The sequence below is a fragment of the Prenolepis imparis genome, unplaced genomic scaffold (genome assembly GCF_030444845.1).
Source record: "Prenolepis imparis isolate NDT839.2.m4 unplaced genomic scaffold, iyPreImpa1.0 SCAF_10, whole genome shotgun sequence".
NCBI lineage: Eukaryota > Metazoa > Arthropoda > Insecta > Hymenoptera > Formicidae > Prenolepis > Prenolepis imparis.
In genome coordinates this window covers 6,137,641-6,154,220 of record NW_028141168.1, presented here as the reverse complement: position 1 = coordinate 6,154,220, position 16,580 = coordinate 6,137,641, and the positions used below count along the sequence as shown (strand labels likewise).

Sequence of the window (16,580 nt, the reverse complement as noted above, 5' to 3'; positions counted from 1 at the left end):
TGCCAATCAAATAGAGCGGATCGGTTTTATTATATATAAAAAAAATATATCTGAAATTTATTTTGATACAACATTGCAAATTGCAGTTGCAGTCATCCGTACGATTTATTTTCGACGAGTTTTATGTACCCAGAAATACGATAATATATTTTCGTTATTATTGATTAGCCATTCTACGCGTACCCATAATAATAAATAATTTCAAAGATATTATCGAAACAAAATTTTATCCACGAAGCTTCGAAAAACTGGTTTATCTCTTTAAAAAACAGATACACATACGTACATATATATTCAAATCTTAATGTAAATCTTGTGTGCTTAATAACATATTTCAGGATATAAGAAAAAAAATCGAATCTGAATTAATGTCCCTTGTCAGCTGACAATGAAAGATTAAGATATTAAAAAACCGCCATATTTGCAATAACTATCGGCGTAATTTTTTTCTTTAGTAACAGTGTGTTGATCGATTTGCTCCAGTAAAGTCAAACGTCAAACGTCAAACTACGGAAAATTCGATGATGACGTAACGCAATCTCTCGCGAACGACGTGTCGACCGAGTCAGAGATCAAGTCGAATCCTTACGAGGAGCTCATTATCGTAGCCCGTCACCCTTGTAACGGGTCGCGCGCGGGTCTCTACGTTTTTCCCACAGTTCTCTCTCTCTCTCTTTCTCTCGTCAGAGCGCGCCGATGGAACATTGGCGGACGAAGAAGGAGAAAAGAAGACGAGAAAGGAGAACGAGGGGGCGGAGGATCGGTCGGTTGTCTCCGTGGTCTGGTAGAAAAGGTCGAAAAAGGGTGGGGAGATAAATAAAAAAAAAATAAATAAAAGAAGAAAGAAAGAAAGAAAGGGAGAAACGCGCGCGCGCGCGCGCGAGGGAGGAAAAAAGGAGGAACTCTCCAGAGAGAGGAGCGGAGAAAACAAAACGGAATTGCGGCCTAGCTGCGGTGGATGATTTAGGGGGCGAGGGTCGCGGGTCGAGACCGGGCTCTGGAATGCCGGGCCCTCTTCTTCTCCTCTTTTCGAATATCCTCTTTTCTCCTGCAGCCTCCCTCTGTCTCTCTTTCTCTCTCCTTTGCACTCTCGGATTCTCTCTTCCACACTTTCACTTTGTGTGTCTCTCTACCTTTTCGTCCACGGTGGAATCGTCGTCGGGCAAAAGGCAGAGAAGAAGAAGAAGAAGTCGGAGGAGATGAAGGAGGAGGAAGGACGATAAGAGACAAGGATAACAGATAGAACATTTACATAGGTCGTTAGTGCGGGCAGATGTAGGGACGCGTTCGCGTCGTATACCCTCGGGTGACCGCGTGTCCACCTTGTGCCTCCGGTTCCTGACCGTGAGACTTCGCATGCGACTGGAGATCGACTTCCTATTGTTGCTCGAATTTGTTCCGTTAGCGTTTCGTTAAAGTCGCACGCGCGCACGATCGCGAATAAACGAGCTCGTAATGGAAAATCGTTCGATTTTGCCTCGCCAACTATCGTAAAGATCGTTTTCTCGTAACGATTTAATTTAAATAAAAATAATTTAAATAAAAAAAAATATATATATATAAATCTATATATAAAAAGTCCATATAAAATAATTTATTCTTCAAATTTATGTCGATTAATAATAAGTAATCGAACTGATCGAACAACCCTTTCTCCCTTCAAGATGGAAGGTTCGGTTCATAACATAGATGCGTTAATGTGTGTAGAATCTATCCTAATATCTTTACATCTTTAATTTTTAATATGTACATTCAATTCTTTATTAAGTTTATATATATTCTTTTAAATTGTATTCTATTTATTTAGTCCATTACGTGTTGTTATGTATTCAATTCTAAGTTTGCTGAAAAAAACGAGTTCTATGTTTCGATCTATATTATCTCACCTCGATTATATTTTCCATTAATATTAAAAGACGCAATGAAGCGACAAAAGTATATAGTATATTTAAAAAAAAAACATTTTTAATATAAATATTATTCGAAAATTAATCGATGTATTTTAAATCTAACAAATTGGAATTTTAATGGCTAAAACTCCTTGGCATCTTCTTTGATGCTCTATAAAAAATAGACTATAAAATCTATTTTCCTTTTATATGGCCGATGATGAACACTACAAATTTCTCCTTTAATCTACGGACAAGATCGGGCGAACCTTCTGTCCTACGGACTCACGTCAGAAATTGACCTACAGGGCTATGTCAAAAATCATACGGATACGTGTCTCGGGCCATTTTGACGTCGGGACACACCGGCCACATTCTGTATTGTAATTTAATTTCGTATACCTCGCGTGTGTATATGTGTGAAATGCCCTGCCCGGGAAATTATTACGAGAGGGTCCATAAAAAACGCTATAATTTTCTCATAAGAAGCTCGAGTGTCTCGAGCTTCGACGAGCGTAAAATTATCCCTATCAAAAGTTGTCTCCGTGCATAAGGTTTAATCTCTCTTTGGCGAAAAGATGAAATTAACATCGTGAGCGCGAAAATACCAGTACAAGAAAATGGTGAAAAATTTTTACGACGTAGATAAATCCGACGTAATGAAATTTACGTTCCACAATCGTGCTATAATCATACATTTGTCGCAGGCATATATACGTATAATATTTGATTGAACGCACAATTGCTTAATCACCATAAATCGCTCAGCGATTTGCTGTACAAAAATCATCTCAACGACAGTGTCCCGTTGAATAATAAATATGTAGATAACAAGTCATATTTTGTTTGAGAATCGCGATAATTATCCACACAAGCGGATACGAAAATTGTTTAATTCTACGCAGCGTATTCAATTGCCACTTAATAAACGTATAGAGTTTCGTACGCAAGAAGAACGTTATATTGTAATTAAATGAAGGTAATAAGTTTTTGATAATGCCTGATCCCACATATATGCTCGTAGAATTATAATCTTGTCTGGAACGAAGCTATTTTAATTAATCAAAATAAATAAAATGTATGTCAAAGTGACAATGTTAAATATAATGAGACGTTTGCGTAGATAGATATAAAAAAGAGGCACAATTTACGATAATGTTCCTTCGAATAAGTAAGTCTCATCAACAGAAGAAGGAAAGATCATTTATTTCTGCGTTTTGCATTCGGATGTTAAAGAAATGGACGTTAATATTGAATATTGCGACATTTTTCTATTATGTATATTACGATTTTTATACAGACGACAATAGAGAATACACACATGTAGAAAAACACTCGTATCTACAGTGCATAAAAGATTCCACGCGGTCTCTATTAATCATTGCTATCGCGCGAAAAAAGTGTTATCCAAGTTCTTACGCGAATATAGCAAAATTATCTCGCGAGTGTGAAAAGTCTCGATAAATAAAATTGCACCGTGAAACGACGTATACGCACGCTAACGGCGTATCAACGGTATAAAAAGAGGCCTACGACGACGTACGGCATGTCAATAAGAATTATATGTATAAAATACACACAGAAATTTGTGCGAGAAAATCGTGCGAAAGAAAAGTATATATAAGTGCAATATAATTAGAGAAAGATGGAAAAAACTTACGAAACACCTATACGCGAGAGATAGATAGAAAGAGAGAGAGATACGAAGGTTGTCAAATATAAAATCAATCATTATTATATGTACATGAGGTGCCACAAACTTGTTTTTAAATTTTTCTCTAATTACTTTGAATTTTTATTATTACTTGTCAAATATTTATTATTATAGTTTGTCCAATATTTTCACATGCGCGTAAATGCATAAAGATCTAATTGCATAAAATAAATAAAATAGTAAAATAAAACATAATAAAATAAAATAATAAAATATAAGATAATAAAATAATAAATTGTTTGCTCTTTTTTGAGGGAAAGAGGGAGAGAAGTGAAATAAAATAATAAGAAAATAAGAAAAATAAAAAATGTCCAATATTTTCACATGCGCGTAAATGCATAAAGATCTAATTGCATAAAATAAATAAAATAGTAAAATAAAAAATAAAATAATAAAAAAATAATAAAATATAAGATAATAAAATAATAAATTTGCCTAAACTTTGTTTGCTCTTTTTTGCGGGAAAGAGGGAGGGAAGTGAAATAAAATAATAAGAAAATAAGAAAAATAAAAAATAAAAAAATAAAAGTAAAATAATAAAATAAGCTAAACTTTGTTTTCTCTTTTCTTTTTTCGGGGGAAAGGGGGCGGAATAAAATACTCATAAAATAAGGGAAAAAATCAAATATTAAATGCCATTAAAAAAAAAGGGTTTCTCTCCTCTCTTCTCATTTCTTTTTCTGCTTTTCATCTCTATACGAAAAGAGCCAAGTCTCTCTTTCTCTCTCTGTCTCTCGCTGTCCGCGTTATATTTACGAAGAGTCCTCTACCACTCTAATGGTTTCGATGCGCTCGGACGCACGCGTACCTGTCCCGCGCAGTGCGTGCGTGTGCACACGCGCGCATGGGGCGATTCCTCATGCGTGCGCACGCCCGCACACACGATCTTCGCGACAGCGATGGGAAAAGGGGTCGAGGAGGGTGCGGGGGACGCAAGTGGGGCGCGCGGAGGACGCACGGGCGTGAATTATGCCTCGCGCGAGATGTCAAATTGCTCGCCATATCGTAAAATATACAACTCCGCGCGCTGTGGGAAACATTATGTTCTCGGTCCCTTCCTCCCCTTCCCTCTCTCTTTTCCTCCTCTCTCTCTCTTTTTTGCTGCCCCGGTCGTTCCACCTTCAACTACCCGCGTGTCCCCCGACCGCTTGACCACCCTCTCGCACGGGCCTTCCCCACCCCCGCACTCTATCCTGTTCCTCGTGCGCGTTTCTCACCCCCGGAGCGTCACGATTCGCAAATAAATTCGCGCGGCGCACCGCAATCGTATTAACGTCGAAACACGCTTCGAACGCGGCCTCCCAAAATCCATTTTTCTCTCGGGCGCGATATAACTGTTGTGTCGTTACGCGATCGTATCTCGATAAAATAATTTGGCAGAAAAGGAGGCGGTTTGCGAAATCGAAAACTCGGTCTATTTCGTGATAACCATCAGTAATATAGATATGGTTTTAAAAAAAGGCACGATTTCATCGATGCATTCTACATCATTTTGAGAAATTTACATACAAATGTACCCTCTAAGTCTGTTTTTTTTAGATGGTCTATAATTCACAATAGAATTTAGAATTTTATTTATAATTCAATATAAAATTTACCCCCTTGCCCGTTATATTAATTATTACATAATTATATAACTGTTATATAATTATTATTCTTTTAGACGATCTATATAATTTGCAAAAGAATTTATAATTTTGTTTATTATTTTATAAACTGTGTATTCTGATTTTTTTAAATATTCATTTTAGCATATTATACTTTTTTCATATAGAGAGCACAAAATTAGAAATCAAATTCTATTAAATTGTAAATCGTCCAAGGCGGGCTAAACTCGTCACCAAATAAAGTACACGAGACACCTCTGTGTCGAAATGTCACATCCATGAGAACGATAACGTGTTCTCGTGGGTTTGTCCGATGGCCAAAAAGCATAATGTACCTGCGACTCGCCCGCGATCTGATTTAGCGATCTTCTCGCCACGCCTCGCGTCTAATCGCTAAATGAAAAAGAAAGAGAGAGAGAGAGAGTTGTTCATTAATAAGCCTAAAACTGGCCCACACACGAAAACAGCCTGGAGTGAGTGCCCCGCCGAGAGAGATCTTCCGAGCCGGAGATGAAAGATCCATCGATGATACACAGTATGTATCGACGCGAGAAACCGTCGAATCATCCACCGTCAATAAATACCGATCGATCCCGCGCCAGCGTCTATTAATGACTAAACGTCGGCTAACCAAATTAACCGTGACTAAAGTGCGTTTAACTCGGCATTCCTCGTATACTCGTGTAACATTGTTTCTGCCGTAAGCCGCCCCCTCGGGCTTTATGCCCCGATTATCACGCGATAAATCGTGATCGTGATTCGCCAGTGATTCTACAAAGACAAACTAATAATATTCTTTAACGCGAACTCCTTTTTGAGCTAATAAAACAAAAATTCACTAGATCAATCTTCAACGCGATCAATCGAGTGTCTAATTTAAATATCAAAATATGAAACGAATATTTTATATTCAATACATACAATATTAATTCATTGAAAAATAATATTCGAACAATATATCCGCTTATAATTATTTTTCTATCCAGAGTTATATGTTCTCTTGTCTGGATATTACATTCTACATTCAATTAGTAGCAATTAAAAATAAATTTTGATAAGTGGGAAAAGAATTCTTTAATGCGAACCTCTTTTTGTGCTAATAAAAAAAATTCACGCTAGATCAAGATTCAGCACGATATATCGAGTGCCTAATTTAAATATCTGTAATTTGCATTCAGTTTGCAACGCAGTTTCACATCAAAATATGAAACAAATATTTTATTCGATACCTACAATATTTGAAGACTCGTGTAACTTTCCTTTTCTAAAAAAGATATATAAAGTCGATACTCGCATATATCGAAGTTTATTGTTGTCGCTTTTTCGCGATGCTCATTAGCTGTCAAGATTCGTGTTGTGCGTTATATTCGTAGCATCGAGAGACTGTCATCGCGAGAATTAGCAGTTTGACAGTTTGTTCAAAATAAAATAAAATAAAATAATAATATTAGTTTTAAATAATATGTTATAATATACCTTATCCGCGATTAATATTTTTTGACAGAAATCAGCTGATAACTATCAAAAATATTAATCGCGTTTAAAGTATTATAACATATTATTTAAAACATATTATTTTATTTTATTTTATTTTGAACAAACTGAAACTATTAACCCTCGCGATGACAGCCTCTCGATATGCTACAAATTTAACGCACAATACAAATCGAAACAGTCAATCAGCATCGCGGAAAAGATGCAACAATACTTTTGCGAGAACCGACTTACAATTAACATGCCTTTTTTAGAAAGGGATGTTATAATATTTTAAATTCGAGTAATATTTTTGACAATCATCAGCTGATTTTTGTCAAAAAATATTAATCGCGGATAAAATATTATATTATTTAAAACATTACTCTATTTTAATATTTTCTACATATACATCCCCATTACCGATTATAGAAATGTTATACATATACATTAAACAATTTCTCACTCACCGATACGCGCACAGCGGAGTTGTAGTACACAGCACATTGATCTGAAAACAAAATATTCAAATTATGTATATACATATGCATATGTGTGTGTCGAATATCTCACAAACAATACAGTTTATAAAAAATGTTTTTATTTTGCATACCTTACAGTTGCCCCGCTGTTGCCCGATGCCTCTCCTGGCCTCCTCCTCCTCTCTTGGTCCTTCGTAGCACTCACGACATTCGCGAAAACACGAATAATTACGATTGTTCGACACTTTACACGGCACTCCCGACGCGCGAAACTTTACACGGCACTCCCGACACGACGCGTGAATCGCACTGTGTATCGCATGCTACCTGTAACAAATAAAATACATACATATATTAGAATAATCTTATTATCTTGCATTATAACATACACAATATAAATATGTAAGCTAGAGTATTTAATTAGCAAATTTTCATTTTATTAATATTTTTTGACAGAAATCAGCTGATTAAAGCGTTAATTTGCTAATTAATTATTAAAATAATAATATGTTATAGAAATTAAAATAATAAGTTTTAAATAATATGTTATAATACTTTAAATTCGATTAATATTTCTGATAGTTATCAGCTGATTTCTGTCAAAAAATATTAATCGAGAATAAGATATTATAACATATTATTTATCACATATTACTACTTTAATTGTTTAACATATTATTATTTTTAAATTTAATTATCAAATGAATGCTTTAATCAGCTAATTTCTGTGAAAAAATATTAATTGAATTTAAACAAACTTTATATTATTTTTGAAAAAATATCATTTTTTTAACATAAAACCGAAGAATGGCGCGCGCGTTTGTGTTGTTCTAATGTAAAAAAAACGCTGCAAAAAACAAAAATAAAAGTTTCAGTCTAAACATCTAATTCATTGAAAAATAATAATATATAATATTATATAATTTCGAATAATATTTGCACTCACAATTATTTTTATATCAAGAGTTATTTGTTCTTTCGTCTCGATATTATCGCATTCTATATTCAATTAATAGCAATTAAAAATAGTTTTGATAAATGGGAAAAGAATTCTTTCGCGCGCGCGATCGAAGGAAGTTTATTTCCACGACGTTTAATGAAACTTCTCCGAGATTACTCGCCGTTACCAGTTAATGTGTGTGTGTGTGTGTGTATTTTTTCATTCTTAGTATATATTCCCCCGTTTCCTCGTCATTTTTCCCCCTCGTCCTTATATTCTCTCTCAAGTATCCGTCGCGCGAGAGGTTTCCCCACTTAATCCCTGTCTGTACGTAAATCACTGAACTTCCTTCTCGACGTTTGCGAGAGGGTACACTTGGCAGGACTCTTCTCCAGAAGACGAAAGAGGGGGATGAGACGCGTGGAAAGAAAAAGAGAAAGAAAGAGAGAGAGGAGAGCGAATTGAAACTTTTCTGTGGAAAGCTGCTTCCTCCCGAAACTCGCTGTTTCTCGCTCTATGAACGGATACAGTGAAAGTTATACAAAACGACAACGTAACACGGCACGAGATCTTTCCCGCACGCAAAAATTGATCCTCGAGGGCGGCGAGAGAGAGGTGCCCGAAAGAAGAAAAGGCGGTATATATTAGAGACGCGCAGGACAAAAGGGCCACCGAATATCGCGAATAATAGCCCGGGGAAACGTCTAGCCGAAATACTATCGAAAACGAGAAAGAAACGAGAAGAAGATATACATATACATATAGAAGAAGCGCGTATACATACAGGGTGTTTATGAAATACTTGGATAAACTTTTATAAGACGTATTTCTCATGTCAAAATAGAGGAAAAAAAATACAGTAAAAAATGAATGATTGCTAAGTTATAGTAAAGCAAGATTTATCTTCACGTTATTATATTGTATAATAAGTAAGGAATATTCAAAATGGCACATTTGATTGAAGACAGCCAGATTTTGGCATTTCTTATGAGTTTAGTGCTTACTATGATTATTTAATAATAAGATTAACATAAACTTTGTTTTACTACAACTCATTTTTTTACTATATAAATCTTTTTCTGTATTTTGATGTGAAAAATACGTCCTAGAAGTTTATAGTCAAGTATTTTATACACCCTATATATATGTTCTGCTACTCGAAACACAATTCGTTCCGCCTCTCAAAACCCAAAACTGCTAATCCCATGTTTCCCTTTGACCGATCACTCTCTATCTCTTTCTCTCTCTCTCTCCTTCTCTCGCTTCCTCCTAAAAATGAACCAGCGATCTCTCGGCAGTTCGAGAAGGCCGCGGAAAAGCGCCTTCAGGTTCATCGGCGGATTCGACGCGGAAAAGCTCCAGACACAATAGGCCTCTAACAAGCCAGCCCTCTGTCGCATCCATATTCCGATATTCCTCCTTCTCTTTCCCCCTCTTTCTATCACTCTCTCTCTCTCTCTCTTTTGCCTTCTGCCAGTGTCGTTTAGCACCAGCGCACAAAGCTGCAACAATACATTGCTGAATTCCGTTTCTATAAGCCTAGGAGGCGCGGGGCTTTACTTTTCGTCTTCCTTTCCAAGGAAAATCTCGCAACCGTGCCGGAACATGCGGTCGACGTCTGTTTGCACGCTGTTTTTTTCATGAAGAGTGCCACTGCGCAAAAGTTGACGAGAGTCTCAGTGGCCCTTGAGCAGAGGAATAAGGGCTATACGCGCGTGTGTACACCTTTCGCCTCGATGAGAATCTTTGATCCCTCTTAAGGACCCTCGAACGGCGACGTTTGCCGTTCCGGCTTGTTCAGAGAGATAGACTCTCACAAATCTAGCCGACATCCGCCATTTTCAGTTGACAAAAAACACGTGTATAGAGATCCATATGTTCGCCAAATTTTTTTCAATTATTAAACTACAATTCGATCAATTTTATGAAGAACATTTCTAGAAAAAGATTAAACGCTCGTGGAGTAAAATTTCTCTTGGTTCCCGAAGCAACTTCAGATGTTAAAAATGTGTCGAAACTTTTCTCCGCCGGAAACAAAATACAAAGGGCTTTTGTATTTGGAAATCTCTCAATAAATAACAAGAAAAAATATTTGATGTGTCCGGTAACTGCGATAAAAAATTATGAATTAACATAAGGGTTGATTCGATATTTTTGTAATTTAATTAGTGCAAATAACTCGAGAGAAAAGAAACACACACACACACAATAGTCTAAATATTTCGCAAGATCTCTAAACCGCTCGTAGAAGTTTCACGGGCGACTGAACGATTTTCAGAGACGCGTAAAACACAGAAACACGTTTCCTACGGTATATAGCCAAGATATACAATTACGGGTTAGAGATGGGCGCAAAGAGATACTCCGCACCGTGACAACTATATACACACACGCACACATACGTGAGTCATTCCGAAAAAATGCCACCTTCCGCGAATAAGTACCACTCGCTTGCTTTGCATGCGAATATCTCTCCGCGTTCAGGGCCGTGAGGACCGCGGGAAAAAAAATCTCGCTTCAGAAAGCGACACGTTATACATGGAGAGAATTTTCTTCTAGAATTTACCCTGAAAATCATGATAATCGGGGGACAATATGGTATGAGGATTTCTCTGATTAATATTTATCACAATAAAAAATAATAATATCTATCACAATAAAATATGTTTGATTAATTTTACTAAAAGTATGGTACAAACATATTTTTAAAATTCTTTCCACATTGTCCCACGATTACCATGATTTTCAGGGTAAATTCTAAGAGAAAATTCTCCCTCTGTAGATATCGAACATTCCAATTGATGTCGATCCAACGAATAGTGTCTAATAAAAAAAAAGATCGTCACCTTATCATTTTATTATTTTTTTTAATTACTTCAAAGACATAATGAGACTTCTGATATGAGTATCGAGATAATTAGCCGTATCGCGTTATCTAATCGTAATCTATCGCAACGACAACTCGTCAGAAGCTCTCGGCCCTATAAAAAATGCCGCGAGAGAGAGGAGATGCTGTGAGAATTGGGACCGAAATCCTCATTCCGTAGAAGTGACAGGTCGACCCTGGTAACTCTAGACGGACACAACGGCATACCGGGTCTCGTGGCGCCCTATCTTTTATGCCGGCAGTTTCTGAAAAATCTTCGAGTTTGATCTGCCTACAAGGGGGACGGAGATGGTGATCAGATCGTGAAGGCCGGGCGAGAGAGAGAGAGAGAGAGAGAGAATCTGGAGATGAAGCTGGTGGACAGAGAAAGAAAGAGAGAAAGGAATCTCTGTTGTCAGCGACAGCAGCAACACGTGCGCGCGGCGGCGTTTACATAAACACGTATAAACGTCGTGTAAAACCGACGCGACACCAGCCTCCCGCTCCTTCTGGATGCGCGTGCGCACACGCGTCTTCCTGTCCGTGAGAGAGGGTCCGCAACGGTAGCGTCCCGAGGACTCAGATAACGCGCAGGGATATATACAGGTCCTAAACTGCGCCTACGTGCGGGGACACTGGGCTACCGAATTTTCAACAAGTCGAGATAGAGGAGAGGCGGTTAAAGAGACGCTCGGGTGGATCAGGATCAGGGATGACTGCGTTTTCTTGGTATAGTCAAGATACGTTTCGCTGAATGTGTCTTCTCTTTTTTCTCTCTACGCGGTGAAGGGAAGCGGATAATGCAATTTTCACCGCGGTATTATCGTTCCCAATTCCGATCCCGGAATTCGATACGTTAATTAAATCCGGAATGATACAGTAATTTCTTACAGTTCTCTGTCGGAGAGATGAAAAAAAAAAACGAGATCCGCCTCTAGTTCCATCACGGCGTTATTTGGGTTAACCGTTATCTTATCCTGACGCGATCTTTGGAGGCAGCAGAGAGCAGCCTCGTGCTTTCCAATAGACATCAAAAGGTGGGTATATCATGGAGGCCCGTGGGGCTTCCCCGAGGTTGGTGCGAGCGAAACAGAAAATAGAGAGAGAGGGAAGGAGCAAACACTCGAATTACCTTAGCAAAGAAACATCTGCCGATGGCGCTCTCCCTTTCAGAGCCAACATGGCGGAATGATCGGCGCATCAACCGGTAGTTACGCTTACCCACGGATCTGCGGTTCTTTTTTTCCTCGTCCGTGCTCTTTTTCCCTCGGCCGACTTACTCTCTCCCTCCCTCTCTCCTCCCCCGGTTATTTGCTCCTCGCGCGCGACCATCTTGGCAAAAACTCCGGTTACGCTCGCAGGTCATCTTCTCGAGAGAGCTTCCGTCTTTTCTCTCTCTTCCTCTCCCTCGTCTTCTCTTTTCGCGGACAGGCGCTCGTGCGGAAAGAGAAAACGTTCCCGCTAATACAGATCCGGGATCCTGTCCCGTCGTGATTGTAGTATCGTGAACGAATCTGTGGGTACACAAAATGCAGGTGCTACGTAAACATCTCCCCGCTGTCGGGAGAGCTGTCGAGTGACCCGGAGGAATGACAAGCGATTGGAGGATATATCGAACGCGCGTTGGCCTTCGCAATTTATATCTCGGAGCTATACATATGAGGAAGAGAGAGAGAGACGATATCTCATCCCATCTGGCATCGCGAACGATAATTAAAGCGCAGCGATTGTTTTCATTCTCCCGCGATATCACGCCGCAAATGAAATCACCATCTTCTCGTATATGTATATATGTATAGTGCGGGAGAAGAGATTTCAATTCCTCTCGAATATACATTTAGCCCCCATGTCATATCGCGACATTTATCACTCTGTCCTCCACTTCGACGTGGAAAAATCACCAATCTCGAATCCCGAAGTGAGAAAGGAACGTTTCGCGAATGAGAAACTTGTGAAACATGAAGAGATATCCTATCCGGTGATCCTGATCCTGGTACAGATCGAGTCGACGCGATAGTCGCGACTCTTTCGTATCTGGTCGCTCGATCGCGATGGTTGAAATCGATATATACATATATTTGACAGGAAAGAGAGGGAGAGGATCTCCGGGGATCTCTCTGCGCTAATGCCGAACGTATAACAAGAAAATTATCCACTTGAGGGGCTCCCAAAAATAGGACGCGGATGGAAGAAGGAAGGTCGAAAGGTCGCTTGGTAAAGGTGAGAAGGATTCGGTTTTCTCGATTCGCCGAGCCTCGCAACAATGTCCGGCGGGCCCCAAGACTGCCCTCCACGAATACAATGGCCGCGAAAATCATTCATTATATATAGGGAAGAGACTGCACTATACAGAGAAGAGAGAGGGACAGAGAGAGAGAGAGACGACGACCAGGGAAAAAAGAGAGGATGAGGCTGCGAGTTTCGGGCCCCATGGACAATGGCGTACGCCCATATATCACTCGACCGATTTTTCCGAAAAACCGATGGTTTTCTATGAGTTTTCCTGGAAGATGCGGAGAAGAAAGGACGAAATTCTATACTTCGGTCATGCGACGCTCTTTTTTGCCTTTCTCGAGCTGATGAACCACTTCCGATCGGAGGACGAGTTTGACTTTTAAGGAAATTTGGCCTCGCCTCGTTCTCGTTTGTCAAAAAATTTTTCTGCAAAAAAATATTCTGCTATTTTAGGTTTCTTGGCGCACGAAATTTATGAAGTTTCCGGAGACCACCTAGGTTTAAAAATATCTGACAATTTTAAAATTCGAAAAATGCAAAACTTTTATAAAAATGTTTCTTAACAGAAGAGACGCGTAAAGAAATATATTAAAGTAAAGATATTTAATATAATATATGTACAAAATGTCTGATTTATAAAATTAATAATCCCAAATTATGCAATAAATTCAACTTATTGGATTTTAAAATAATTTCACTTTTTTATTTTTAGCTATAATTATGAAATCTCTATGTTTGAAAAATATCTGATAATTTTAAAATTAGGAAAGGCAAGAAAATGTTTTTAAAAATGTTTCTTAAAAAAGAAAAAAAGAAAAAAATATTAGATAATAAAATATTACGATATTTAATATATGATATATGTTAAAAAATTTTACCTGATTTATAAAATTATTTCAAATTATGCAATTCAGATTTCATTCACATATATAAAATAATTCCGTAATTTTTTTAATTTTTAGCTATAATAATTATGAAATCTTGCATCACACACAAAGGTTTCTAATTTGAAACAAAACATCCTGTTGTAAAAAAAATAGTGATGATAATAAGATGGAAATAATCTCGATCAAATCGTTAGAAATTATATTTGAAGAATTAGATATGCAAAAGATATCGTTCAACTTTCAGTTGTTTTACGATTCAGTCATAAGTATCTTTTATACACATGAGAGAATTTTCTCTTAGAATTTACTCTGAAAATCCTACCTAATAATGGGACAATATGGTATAAAAAGAATTTTATGAGAATTTCGCTGATTAATATTTATCACAATAAAATATAAAACATGTTTGATTAATATTTTACTAATAAACTGCATAGTAAAATTAATCAAACATATTTTATATTTTATTGTAATAGATATTATTATTTTTTATTGTGATAAATGATAAATATTAAATATAAATATTGTCTCATGATTACCACGACTTTCAGGGTAAATTCTAAGAGAAAATTCTCTCTATGTGCGACTACCAATATTTCGATATAAAATACGGTCAGAGATATAGCATCTAAATCTAGCACATCCTATCCACGTTTCCGCGGATGTCGAGTGTACCTACACGCGCGGGCTCGCGCGTGTATATCCGCTCGTCGATTTCAGCCCCGCGCGTAGCCAAAACGATTATAATAACTATTTTATCCGGCGCGGATCTGGGCCATTGTGCCTCCCCATTCTGAAAGTCATAACACAGTCTGTGCCTACACTGCGCTCCTCGGGAACTGCCTCGATAGAGTTCCCCTTTGGCCGTGCTATATCACGGCGTGTAACCTGGTGCACCATGAATTTCAAGTCTGGCGCAGGTATGCGTGTCCGGGGATGCGAACCCGACGCACAATCGGACCTCTCTCTGTATGTACCTACACACGCGTATGTATATACGTGCATGTCTCGAGCTATTCGCAAGTTCGTATTGTGACTATGCACGTAGATGCGACACACATATAGGGATGATTATCTTCCAAGTATACGTGTACAGGGTACAACAGGCTTGTACAGGGTGTAACAAAAATGTAGGCCTTACTACAGATACTTCAGAAGCTCTGTTCTTCTATTTTTATTCATCGAAATGAGCGAAAAAATTCATCTAAACGTATGTCCTTTTAATTATTTTTTAATTGGCTCTTACGAACAATTTTTGGAAAACAACTTGCCCATTTTGCGCGAGAATAAATTATTTTGAGATGTGGGAATTATTTTCTATGCTGTTTTGTATTGTTGAAAACAAATAGTATGCTTTGTAATTATTAATTATATTAAGACATGATTGAAAACGATTTTTCACATTTTTGGACATGTTTACATAAATTTTTTTGTTCATTTGATAAATAGAATTATTCTATTCCAGCCCACATTTTTGTTGTATTCTGTATACAAGTTATCTTAAAAAAACTGAATTTTTATGACCGACTCTCTTTTTCGTAGAGAATTATGAAGAATACAGACGTGTAAATTAAAATCTCAAATTGAAATTATGTACGTGCAAAATTTATTTAAATTTTACTCGAGTTTTACTCACTTGATTTAATGATTTCCTTTGTTTTCAACTGCTTATTAATTTGTAAAGTATTAATGCTTCGACATCTTAATCAAAATTTAATTTTTAATTAGAAAAAATTAAAATTAATAAATGAAAAAATAAAAACATATAGAATAAAATATAAATATAATATAAGATAACATATAAAATATAAAATAAAATATTAAACCTAATTAATAAATATTAAAATTAATTTTAAATTTTAAATTCAATTTGATTTTAATTTTGACATCTGTCAAAATTGAAATTGAAGCCGATTTTGGGAAGATTTCTGGGACACCCTATATTCAACCGATCGTGGTCTCGCGTCGACGCTGTGTGCGTTGCTGTATCGCGGCGGTAGCACACATTGACCGCCGGCAATATTTCACGGCATATTGTTGCCATCTGCACACGCAACCCCGCGCACGACAGAATGCAACGACGTAAGAGAGACGCGCGCGCTTTTATTTATCCGCTATTTATTTGCCAACGCGCGCGCTACCGAAGGTCTCTCTCTCTCTCCCTCTACCCCTGGCCCTGCCGGGGACAGATTTGAAAAGTTATTAATCGTCCTGTTTTGGAAAGGAGTGCCTCTTTCGCCCTCCGTGCCTCCCTTCCCTAGAGATGGCTCCTTTTCACGCGAGCTGTTGGCTAACCAGACGCATTTGGCCGCGACGATGCGAACGTGCCCCCTTTTTCGATCGGCACGAGAGAGGGTTCCTCTCCTCGAGGAGGTGTGAATCGATGGGTGGAGACCGGCCACAAAAAGTCGAGCCAATTCTCTTTTGTGATGCAGGGATCTAGATTGAGACACGCGAATATATCCCGACCCCGCTGTCATTCGCGCC

The 16,580-nt window shown here is 37.8% G+C and overlaps 1 protein-coding gene and 1 long non-coding RNA gene across 2 annotated transcripts in view; one reads left to right on the top strand and one right to left on the bottom strand.

The window, feature by feature from the left end:
• LOC145941563 (uncharacterized) overlaps window positions 1-16,580 on the bottom strand; it is a 105,079-nt gene that overhangs the window by 67,499 nt on the left and 21,000 nt on the right. Inside the window, exons 3-4 of the long non-coding RNA XR_014426184.1 lie at window positions 7,297-7,492; window positions 7,154-7,194 (exon numbers count right to left, since the gene is read on the bottom strand). This is a non-coding gene — a long non-coding RNA (uncharacterized LOC145941563). The remainder of the gene's footprint in view (window positions 1-7,153; window positions 7,195-7,296; window positions 7,493-16,580) is intronic.
• The window catches only part of LOC145941561 (uncharacterized), a 39,001-nt gene that overhangs the window by 13,876 nt on the left and 8,545 nt on the right, over window positions 1-16,580 (top strand). The gene's annotated exons all lie outside the window — the stretch shown is intronic.